We start from the raw sequence: 11,309 nt of genomic DNA, 5'->3' as shown, positions 1-11,309 counted from the left end.
CACATGTGATAAATTTGCTTAGATCTACACACACACACACACACACACACACACACACACGGTGCGGGTAAAACTGGTCAAATCTGAAGAAGCTCTAGATTGTACCAACCACCAGTATCAGTTTCCTGGCTTTGATATTGTACTGCAGTTGTCCAAGATGTTACACTTGGGGAAGCTTGGTGCAGGCCATATGGAAGCTCCCTGTACTTTTTTTTTTTTTTTCAGTTTCCTGCAAATCTATAATTATTTCAAAATCAGAAGTTTAAAAAAAATGGGTAGAAATGATGTCTATGGTTGTAGAAACAATATGGATGGGAAAGGAAGCTCTGAACTGGGGGGTGGGAGGTGAGGAGGTGGCGAAATGGCCGCTGCATCTGGGCCACTAGAGGAAGTGCAGTCTGCCCTGAGCAGGACAGCGGGGAGGATACCTGTCTGGGAAGGAAGCCCAAGATATTACACTTATTTTCATTTTCTTAACAAATACCTGAAAGAGTTCTTGCCTGTGTATCAGCCACGCTGAGGGCTTTTTCTGTTCCCATGAAAAGTTATAATTCTACTCTCACTATTCAATCTCTTCTTCTTTCAAAGTATGTTAATGTTTTAGATTTGGTTTGTTTTCTATCTTTGTTCTAGATCTACCTAGCCATTTAGAAAGATATATACTTGATTGCAAGTGGGACATTTTCAAAATATAAGCCATAAAATATTTAAGGGACAGGGAGTTTTCTGGGAAGCTTTGAATCATATGAACAGATCTACCCTTTGTGGAGGCGTCCAGGTGTATTTCTGAGAACAGGCTTCTACAGACTGTTGATGTCCCAGCGTGTAAAGGAATACATGAGGCTCAACCAAAACGTAGTTGGTGACTGTAAAAGCCCTCAACTCAGAGGTGTTAACCATCAGCGCATAGGCATCACCAGAGGCATTTATTTGCTTAAAATGCAGGTTATCTGATTTCCCATTCCCAGAGTTTCTGAATCCTTCTGTCGAGGGATAAGGTCCAGGAATAGGCAATGTAACAAGCACCCCAGGCAGTATGGCTGCTGCCTGTCTGAGGATCTCTTTTTGAAAAACACAGACTTAAAACCTCAACACGGAGGAGGCTGGCCCACTAGCTTTTAAGTATTTAGCTGAGTTCCTGCTGAAATAGTGCAATTTGGCTGAACAGTGAGCTGTGGAAGAGATGAGTAGAGGCAATGCTTCAAAGACATGCTGTGCAAACTGAAAAGCAAGTTAAAGCACCATGACATTGCTTCCCATAGCCTGGGATTGACAGCAGCTGACAGTTGTGCTGCTACCAGTGTCACCTCTGAATACAAAGAATATTGGGTATTTTGACTTATTTCAGCAGGGATAAAATGTTAGGGAGGAAAATATTCGCTTAACTAGTTTCCTCCTCTGAAGCGTCAGTGTAGAATAATAATGCCTTATATTCATGCATCAGCTTTCTAATCACCAACTTATTTGAAGCCATCACAACATTCCAAGTTCTTTATAGCTTAGAAACATTTCCTTCTTGGGATGTTAGGAGGTGTCCAGTTGAAGTAAAAGTGAATACAAACAGAGGCAGAATGCTGGTTAGCAGATGGTTAAGACATCAAGGAAAATTCTCTGCCCATGGGACACTGTGTTGCATTTGAATTTATAAAAATTATGAGACTTGTTTTTGCCAAACACTGCCTTGAGCATTCACTGAAGAACACACTTACACTCTTAGAGACTCTGAGGTCTGTCTGGTTCATTTTTAGAATTTGGGTTTGCAGTATTATTGGCATCTCAAGGACCAAGACCATAGTTCATTGATTTTGTATATTCTGCATTTCGTACAGTATCCAATATACAAAAGATATCAGATAATAGTGAAAGAATGAAATATCTCTTTTAGAATGCACTAGCCAAGGGGACTTCAGAATAGAGCAGAAGGAGTGGAGGGAAGCGGTATCTCCTGGCCCCCTCCTTCCTTTTGCTTTGAAATTCACAGTACCTAACAATTTGTTCAGATCCAGAGTTAACCAAGCTACGTGAGATGGTGGTGGAACTTCGGTAAACCAGAGGGAGCAGTGGAGAGTAAGAACCAACAAGTACCACCCCCCCAAAAGCTGGAGATCTTCAACAAATAAGAGTAAGTTCCAAGGCAGGCTGCCCAAATAATAGTGTTTTAATAAATGAAGCAGTAACTGAGTGAATCTCCACCTTTGCAAGTAAAGAAACTAAGGCTCAGAGAGGGAAAGGAACTTACCCCAAAGGCACAGCCAATCAGTGGCAGAGCTGCAATTTGAGGGTCTGCCTCTGCAGAAGCCCACACAGCTAACTGTTCACACCACCTCAGTCCCTCACTTCTGCTCTGAAGGGAGGACATGATTTTGTTTTATAACAATGGAGTGTAAATGAATTATTCATATTCTGGTGCTTGTTTACCAGATCATCTATACCTCCCATATGAGGCTTGTTTCCTCAGACACCCAAGTCATGACTTCAAGGACACGCTGATTCCCTCAGAAATTATAGATTCAGCCTCTACATTCACAATGGCAGCTTCACTTTCAAAAACAAATCATCACTAACATATTTTACCTCACAGTAAACAGCTTCTAGAGAATACCCCCAGAGAGATGATATGACCAACGATAAAAACAAAAACCCAATGACTGGGTCTTATTGACCAAATTAAGCCACCTACCTAGTTTCATGAACTTTTTATTTTCTAGTTATATTGAAAAAGTATAACTAATGTAAAGGAGGAAAAAAATAACTTTTTCCTCTATCCTCTTAGGTTAAGTAGCTGGGGCCCTACAAATTACACTGACAAAAGACAGATTAACAGGAGAAAAGATTTATTATTACTTATGCATTTGGAGGTCTTCACTTCACAGAAAAGTGAAGACCCAAAGACATGGATAGGCCTCAGATTTTATATATACCTTTTTAACAAAGAATGATAAATTGTGGAGACATGACAAGACAAAAGAAAAAGGAGTTTGGGCTAAGGGTGGTAAACTGTGGGAAAGTGACTAGGAAATGTATGGGGAAAACTAATGAAAGATAAGGTTTATTTCAGAAAGGTTGGTTTGCAGACCTGTCTCAGTGCTGACCTTCCATCTTGCTCATGACCATAAAATTCCCCTGAGAAAGGGAATTTATAGCAGACCTCACTTCTCAGAAGTGTCTGCTTTTATTCAGATAAGATAAGCTCTGAGAAGGCTTCTTTCTCCATCTGTTGATTCTCATTTGCCTCCAGCTCAAAATAATCCTTCCGCCAAAATGGCACATTTTGGGGTGGCATATTCTGATCTCCTTCGCTAACATTAACTGATGCCCCAGAGATGTGGTGAGGAACTGCTAGCAATTGTTATGATAATCACCCTGACCTCCTTATCTCTGTAGTTCAGAAATAAGGTCTCAAAGTAAATAAACAGGCGTGTTTGCATCTCAAAGAGGTATTCCCAAAGAGGAGAACACCTGAACTGATGGGCAGGAAAGACACCCAATCTCTCCACAGTTGCACCTCCAGAGATCCTTGTTACTTATGTCCACCAATCTTAAAACTCAGTTTGGGTGAGATCATAAACGTTCTCCTTCCCTTACTAGATTCAAGCTGCTTTCTCCGATAAGAACTGCATGGGTAGAGTAGAACTTCATTTGCTATTCATTCTCCAAAATTATGCTACCCTCTGTTGTGTAGATAATCAGGAATGTCTAAGGTATTATAGATGAGTTCAGATTAAAATTACTCTCTAGCCCAGGGGTTGGCAAATTACAGCTTGTGGACCAAATCTGGTTCAGCAGTCTGTTTTTGTAAATAAAGCTTTGGAATTTTTGAACCCATTATTATTCTATTATTCTAGCCATGCCCATTATTTATATACTGTCTTATATGCTACAATGGTAGAATTGAGTAACTCTGACCTGAGATGGTATAGCCTGACAATCCTATGTGTTTTTGATTTGTAAGAGCTAGAGTTTTGGAAAGCAAAAACAGTTTTTAAGCCTTAAGAAGCTAAGAGTCTGGACAATTCAGAAAATAATTTATACATTAGAGCAAAAATGAGGAGGAATACATAAAGATGTAAGGTCAGTTTTTCAGTTGGAAAAGGGATGAAAGTAAAATCGGTGGATGGGACAAGGGAAAGAAAGCAAAGCAGCTAGTATTCAGCAGCAGTTTCATCCTTGAAATGGATCTAGTACCCATTTCTGCCCTCAAGGCCAAGCCTCTGATGCTGACAGTTGTGGGGTAGTGATAGAAGCTACAGATAGGTTCATGTTGGTCTTCAAAATAGAAGGGTTCATACTTGATTTTCTCGTGGAGAAGCTCCTGGTATCTTCATGGCTTTGTAGTATTAAGTTCAAAATGAAAGCCAGGTGTATTTAGGCAAAAGGCCTAAGAAAAAACCCTAAATCTCCCACAGCACCGGAGAGCTATTACAGAGTGTCTGAAAGTGTCCCATGCCCCTGAGAAAAGTCTGGAATTGCTAAGAACAGATGGTGGTCATGGAACAGCCTCATAGTCAAGATTAAGAGGATGTAGAGTAACCCACATAGATCCGGAAAAGCATGCAGGATGAAGACATTTCAGAAGCAGGTGTAGGAGCAAGTACACCAATGGCCAAAGACTACTAGGGATTTCACATTTCAGCAGAAGCCAGCATAGACCTGAAAGAAATGTTTCCCCCAATTTCTCAATGATATACAAGCACTAAGCTTAGATTACAAAGCTCAGCCTGGACAGAAGAGGCAACAGCTGAGCAATGTATTATCTTCTCTTCTCTCCCCAGTTTAAATCCTGAATTGATCAAGTTAAAAATCCTGATACACCTAAAGGAACTATAAAAAGAAGAACAAACAAAACCCAAAGTTAGTAGAAGGAAAGAAATTAATGAAGATCAGAGCAGAAATAAATAAAATAGAGATGTAAAAAAACAATAGAAAAGATCGATGAAACTAAGAGCTAGTTCTTTGAAAAGATAAACAAATTTGATAATCCTTTAGCCAGACTCATCAAGAAAAAAGGAGAGAGGGCCCAAATAAATAAAAATCCTAAAGTGACTGGGTTTACTTAGAAGCAAAAGATTTAGTTTTCTGAGATTAGAAGACTCCAAGTTAATTTTAGTTCAATTATAGAAAAATAAAATTTCATTTTTGACACCTGAATTTATACTGTGAAATATACACCTGCTATGCCACTTTTAGGTAATATACCCATACTATCAGATACTGACCTAAGTTAGGTACCTTATTTTTTATAAGATTTGAATGTGCCATGTAGAAGTAACAAGCAATTATGGGAGTTCTAAAATGGGAAAAACAAGAAAGAAATAACAGTAAAAGAAGTCATAAAAGAAAACTTCACTGAGTTAACAGGACTTGAATTTTGGATTGAAAGGACCCACCAAGAAGAATTAGGCAGACACACAAGCCTCTTAGATAGCCTCATCCACCAGAGGACAGACAGCAGAAGCAAGAACTACAATCCTGCAGCCTGTGGAATGAAAACCACATTCACAGAAAGATAGACAGAATGAAAAGGCAGAGGACTATGTACCAGATGAAGGAACAAGATAAAACCCCAGAAGAACAATTAAATGAAGTGGAGATAGGCAACCTTCCAGAAAAAGAATTCAGAATATTGATAGTGAAGATGATCCAGGACCTTGGAAAAAGAATGGAGGCAAAGATCGAGAAGATGCAAGAAATGTTTAACAAAGACCTAAAAGAATTAAAAAACAAACACCTAGAAGAATTAAAGAACAAACAAACAGAGATGAACAATACAATAACTGAAATGAAAAGTACACTAGAAGGAATCAATAGCAGAATAACTGAGGCAGAAGAATGGATAAGTGACTTGGAAGACAGAATGGTGGAATTCACTGCCATGGAAAGGAATAAAGAAAAAAGAATGAAAAGAAATGAAGACAGCCTAAGAGACCTCTGGGAACACACCTCTGGTGAACACACCAACATTCACATTATAGGGGTCCCAGAAGGAGAAGAGAGAGAGAAAGGACCTGAGAAAAATATTTGAAGAGATTATAGTCAAAAATTTCCCTAACATGGGAAAGGAAATAGCCACCCAAGCCCAGGAAGCACAGAGTCCCAGGCAGAATAAACCCAAGGAGAAACACGCCAAGACACATAGTAATCAAATTGACAAAACTTAAAGACAAAGAAAACTTATTAAAAGCAACAAGGAACAAACAACAAGTAACATAGAAAGGAACTCCCATAAGGTTAACAGCTGATTTCTCAGCAGAAACTCTACAAGCCAGAAGGGAGTAGCATGATATATTTCAAGTGATGAAAGGGAAGAATCTACAACCAAGATTACTCTAGCCAGCAAGGATCTCATTTAGATTCGAGGGAGAAATCAAAAGCTTTACAGACAAGCAAAAGCTAAGAGAATTCAACACCACCAAACCAGCTCTACAACAAATGCTAAAGGAAATTCTCTAAGTAGGAAACACAAGAGAAGAAAAGGACCTAGGAAAACAAACCCAAAACAATTAAGAAAATGGTAATAGGAACATACATATTGATAATTACCTTAAATGTGAATGGATTAAATGCTCCAACCAAAAGACACAGGCTCACTGAATGGATACAGAAAACAAGACCCATATATATGCTGTCTACAAGAGACCCATTTCAGACCTAGGGACACATACAGACTGAAAGTGAGGGGATGGAAAAAGATATTCCATGCAAATAGAAATCAAAAGAAAGCTGGAGTAGCAATATTCATATCAGATAAAATAGACTTTAAAATAAACAATGTTAAAAGAGATAAGGAAGGACACTACATAATGATCAAGGGATCAATCCAAGAAGAAGATATAACAATTATAAATATATATGCACCAACATAGGAGCACCTCAATACATAAGGCAACTGCTAACAGCTATAAAAGAGGAAATTGACAGTAACACAATAATAGTGGGGGACTTTAACACCTCACTTACACCAATGGACAGATCATCCAGACAGAAAACTTAATAAGGAAACACAAGCTTTAAATGACACGATAGACCAGATAGATTTAATTGATATTTATAGGACATTCCATCCGAAAACAGCAGATTACACTTTCTTCTCAAGTGCACACAGAACATTCTCCAGAATAGATCACATCTTGGGTCACAAATCAAGCCTCAGTAAATTTAAGAAAATTGAAATCATATCAAGCATCTTCTCTGGCCACAACACTATGAGCTTAGAAATAAATTACAGGGGAAAAAAATGTAAAAAACACAAACACATGGAGGCTAATCAATACAGTACTAAATTACCAAGAGATCACTGAAGAAATCAAAGAGGAACTCAAAAATACCGAGAGACAGATGACGACGAAAACACGATGATCCAAAACCTATGGGATGCAGCAAAAGCAGTTCTAAGAGGGAAGTTTATAGCGATACAATCCTACCTCAAGAAACAAGAAAACCTCAAATAAACAATCTAACCTTACACCTAAAGGAACTAGCGAAAGAAGAACAAACAAAACCCAAGGTTAGTAGAAGGAAAGAAATCATAAAGATCAGACCAGAAATAAATGAAATAGAAACAAAGAAAGCAATAGGAAAGATCAATAAAACTAAAAGCTGGAAAAAAAAAAAGAAGAATCCGGCTTGATAAGTGAGAAAGAAGCACACACTTAGACATATTATATCCTGTTGAAGTATCTGAACTCTTCAGAGAAAGAAGATAACCTACAAACTTTCAGGCAGGAAGAACACATTATTCACAAAGAAAGAAATCAGGTTGGTGTTCATCTTTTCATCTGTAACATTGATGACTAAAAGATGGTATTATAAAATTATAGAATGTTGTTATAACGGTATGGAACTCCAAGAATTCCATACTCAGCAATGATATCATTGATTTAAAAAAGATTAAAAGATGTGATCCGACATGAATAAAGTAAACCACCCATAAAATCAGCTGAGGAAAGTACTCAAGGAAATACATTAAATGTAATAAGGATGATGTCAAAACAAATATCTTAAGAAAATATCAAGAATACAAGAAATAACAAGCATTGTACCTTATCTATAGTTAAAACTCTGATAAAGAAACAGAGAATTACAATCTAAGTGTTCCATAGGTTTGTTGAAACAGATGAGACATATTGCAGGGGAAAATTTATAATAGCCTGAAACTGAAATTCTAAACTCTCTCAGAAAAACCCAGCAGCTGAGGGTGAGGGAGCCTGAGGGGGAAGAGAGGGTTGTTGATTTTTTAATGTAAATTTATTTATTTATTTTTGGCTGCACTGGGTCTTTGTTGCTGAGCACAGGCTTTCTCTAGTTGTGGTGAGCGGGGCCTACTTTTCATTGTGGTGCATGGGCTTCTCATTGCGGTGGCTTCTCTTGCTGTGGAGCACGGGCTCTAGGTATGCGGGCTTCAGTAGTTGTGGCACACGGGCTCAGTACTTGTGGATTGCGGGCTCTGGAGTGCAGGCTCAATAGTTGTGGCACATGGGCTTAGTTGTTATGCAGCATGTGGAGTCTTCCCAGACCAGGGCATGAACCTGTGTCCCCTGCCTTGGCAGGTGGATTCTTAACCACTGCGTCACCAGGGCAGTCTGGAAAGAGAGGTTTAAAGAAGCTTTTTAAAAATTCTAGAGGCTTGTAGGAAGTGGGCAGGTAAAATAGTTTATTAGAGTGGCATAAACATTATTTAAATTTTCTATGTTAGTATAAAAATAAAGGTTCCTGGTTAAAGATGGAAAATGAAGCACATAATTTTACTCTGTTCTCTACCAAGTCCTCACTAAAAGCTACAATAAATGGCTTTTTAAAAAAATTGTAAACCCACGAGGACAAAGAGAATAAGAAAGAGAAGACTGAAACCTAATTTTGTGAGCTGAAATGTAGAAAGATGAGCGGTAGTTGATTGCGAGCCACTGCTATAAACTAATGGAATTGTAAGCATTTGAAGCGTACGGCAGTGAAATGACCCCCGCCCCTTATATCTTTCATGTTTCCTAACAAAGGCATTGTCACATAACAGCTTACTAATAAATTTTTTTAATGAAAAATATAGTTAACGAGGGAAAAGTAAATACTAGTGGAATTCAAAAGCCTAGAAGAACTTCTAGAAAACCAGGGTCTGGAATGAGGAGGAAGTGCTGTGAAAGTAGAGAAACTTGACCAAGCCGGTAAAAGTAAAGAGAGTAGAAGGAATGAGCAATTGAAATAATTAATAATTCTAAAATGAGGTGACAGGGATGAAACCAAGTGAGATATCATAATGAAGAAAATGATGCAGAGCTGGCTTAAGATGGAGACATCAGTAGAAGGTAGCAGTCAAACACATCATGTATGCCCTGTAGGGAATGGCAAGATTTCTTGGAAAACCCATGAGTAACTGAAATTTCCTTTCCAGTATACCTTCCAATCTTATGTTCATTGCTTATTTACAAAAATTGGTCATATAATTGATCAGAAAGACAACCTTAATAAACTCTGAAATATATTGTTTTTATAGATTAATTTCTCTAACTATAAGCTAAAAGAATTATAAGTCAACAACAAAATTATGACTAAAAAAACCTTAAACAATTGGGAACTTTTAAACTCTTCTGAAAACGAAACAAAATTAAACACTTTGGTCAGAGAGAGAAATCAAAACTGAAAAATTACATGGAAATTAACAACAAGGAAAATATATCATATCCAAGCTTATGGGCATAGGTAGTGTTATACTCAAATGGAAATGTATAGCCTTAAATGCTGTCATTATTTAAAAAATCTGAAAACAAATTAAATATGTGGTCAGTTTTAAGAAACTAGAACGAGAATAAAATAAGGTAGGAGAAGGTAATTAATAAAGATAAAAGCTAAAATTAATAAAATAGAAAATAAAAGACAATAGAAAGTATTCTAAACTTATTTTTGAAAGAACATTAAATGTTAATAAATAAGTTAACTAAATAATTAATTATGAGCAAATCAAATCCAGTTGTATATTGAAAGGATTGTTATACCACTTCCAGGTCAATTTTATTTCAGCATTGCTAGAATGGCTCAACATTATGAAATAATATGTCAGTAAAATTTATTGCATCAATTTAAAGAAGAAGACTATAACTATATCAACAAATGCCAGCAGAACTGACCAGAAACACCAGACAGTATTCAGCACTCCTCTGGTTTTGAAGCTTATTTATCATACCTAATTCTGTTCTACAAGTGAGATGACAATTCTCCTAGTGATAATAAGAGCAGAATGCTTGTGACTGCAACCTCCCTCACTTTCCCTTTCCCACCAGGAATATTTCTTATAAAACAATAAGTGCATATTGTTTTAATTTAAATGCTATCTCCTCCAGTTCCTTCATCATAAGTCATCTCAGACATGCAGTGACGCATTCTCCTGCAAATACAAATCACCATATGGGCCCTCTGACTTGTGCACAAGAGACTGTAGCAATCTATAAATGGGGAGAACGCATATCGCAATAAACGACACCACCATTCATCCACGTACTCAGGCCAAGAAACTAGTGAGCGCCTTGACTCTCTCCACCCCTAGCCCCTCATCCGACACATCAGTGTCTTAGCTCTGGCTGCCATAGCAATATACCATAGAGTGGGTGGCTTAAACAGAAATTTATTTCTTGCAATCTGGAGCTGGAAATCCAAGATCAGGGTGCCAGCCTGGTTGGTTAGGGTGATAAACCTCTTCCTGGCTTGTGGAAGGCTCACTTCTTGCAGCTTCCTTACACGGTGGTGAAAGCAAGTTCCTCTCATAAGGGTATCAATCCCATCATGGAGGCTGTACCCTCATAACCTCATCTAATCTTAATTACTTCTCAAAGGCCCCACCTCCTAATACCATCACACTGGGGGTGGGGGTGGACGTTAGGGCTTCAACATACGAACTTGGGGAGACATAAACATTCAGTCCATAACAATCAGCAAGTCCTAAAGCTCTGCCTTCAAAATACATCCCCAGATCCAGCTACTTCTCACCACCCTCACAGTGGTCCAAGTCACCATCAATGCTCTCCTAGATCACTGTAGTGCCTCTTCACTGGTCCCCTGCTTCCACTCTTTCCCCAACTGCAGTCAGATTGATCTTTTTAAAACGAAAATCAGATTCTGTTGCTTTTCTGCTCAAACCCTTAAATGCTTCCCCTTGTGCTCAGACACCCTTCTGGACCTCTGATCTCACCACCTACCGCCCGTCACCTTGCTCACTCCACTCTGCCATCCTGGCCTTCCTGCTGTTTCTCAAAAACCCAATGCTCATTCCCACCTTGGGCCTTTACATTTTAGGTGACTCTGCTGGGAATGCTCTTCTCCCAAAT

The sequence above is a fragment of the Monodon monoceros genome, unplaced genomic scaffold (assembly GCF_005190385.1).
Source record: "Monodon monoceros isolate NGI ecotype Baffin Bay Population unplaced genomic scaffold, NGI_Narwhal_1 Super_Scaffold_20, whole genome shotgun sequence".
Taxonomy (NCBI): Eukaryota; Metazoa; Chordata; class Mammalia; order Artiodactyla; family Monodontidae; genus Monodon; species Monodon monoceros.
This window is presented reverse-complemented; position numbering follows the sequence as displayed.